The following is a 1,466-nucleotide window of genomic DNA, read 5'->3' on the forward strand; positions in this document are numbered from 1 at the left end:
ATTTGTAGATCTTTTTTGAGATCACAATTTTTGTTGATTCATCTTCTTTTGTATCCTGAATAGTTTGACCACAAAATGGGATTTTTCATATCTCATTATTTTGTGTGCAATAAAAATTTGAATTTTCAACTTTACAAGAAAATCCAAAAAGTTTGTATGATAATCTTGCAGGGCTTTTAAAAAGCAATGCTTTTCTTTACTTTTTTTCATATCGTACGTTGTTTGGCTTATAATTTTGATTTTCGATTGATATTAAAAATTTGGAAATGCTATAACTCTGAGACTTTTTTTTTGTATAAAAAAAGTCATCAGGATAAATTGTTTAGCCTTCTGAGTACTATTAATAGCCATAAATAAAAATTTTAAGTAGAAAAAAATGGTCCCAAAATTTGTATTTTTATCCAAAATGGCTGTTAACGAACTCGTCCTTTCTTTTCGGACTTGCCGGACCTTTCTTTTCTTATCCTTTCTCAATCATAAATGATGAGAATGAGAAAAATTAGAAGCCCTTTAATTTTTGTTATTAATTTAAGTTTCTAAATCATTTGAATTCTTCAAAGTAAAACGCTGTTACTTTTCTCTGTAAAATTAATATTTTATCCAATATAAATAAAATTGAAAATAAAGTTTCTTAAGTATAGTTTCAATATACTTGTTCTCTGTCATTATTTTAAATGTTGTAATTTCGTTTTCTGAGTATTGTCGATTTTTCGTTATGTATTTTTATGTTAAACAAATTTTAAACTATACATTATAAGGATAATTTCATTAAATACAAAAATAGAAACTTTAAGGGGTCGTCAGTAAACTGCATTATCAATGGCATGGGGAGGGGGTCATGCTAAAAACTATGGTTCGAACAGGGGTTGGGGGTCAGTGGAAGAAAAGTTACGAACTTAAATAACATTTAGTATGTTTCCTTATTATTCACTTTTAAAGAATTGTTCTTTTTTCTCTATTTTTAAGAAACCCCCTTTTATCGTTTTTTCGCTTAAATCCTTTTTGATAGAAAGTCTACTATTATATTTGCGGTTCGGAATTCAACTAGTTCGGTTAAAAATTCTAGTATTTAGTTGCAAATTTTATTATTCTGTAAGAAATGCAACTATTTTGTTAAAAAGTCATCTTGTTTCTTTAGCAATTCAGAAGCTTGGTTTAAAGTTGAACTACTTTGTAAAAAAATTATTCTTTCGGTTTTAGATTCACCTCTTTGGTCGAAAATTTAACTATTCTATTTTTAGAAAATTAATCTTCTGCGGATAAAAAGTCATTTTTAGGCTGAACTCTTTTGTTAAAAATGTAACTATTTTGTTGAAAATTCGTTTTTTTAAATAAGAATTAATTTTTTTTCAAGTAACAAGGTTAACATTTCATTTTTGATTTAAATTGATATTTTTATTAAAAATTAATATTTTCTGGTTTAAAATTGCTCCTCCCGGCTTTAAAATTCAAAAATTTTGTTAAAA

Source organism: Belonocnema kinseyi, chromosome 1, assembly GCF_010883055.1.
Source record: "Belonocnema kinseyi isolate 2016_QV_RU_SX_M_011 chromosome 1, B_treatae_v1, whole genome shotgun sequence".
Classification (NCBI taxonomy): Eukaryota; Metazoa; Arthropoda; class Insecta; order Hymenoptera; family Cynipidae; genus Belonocnema; species Belonocnema kinseyi.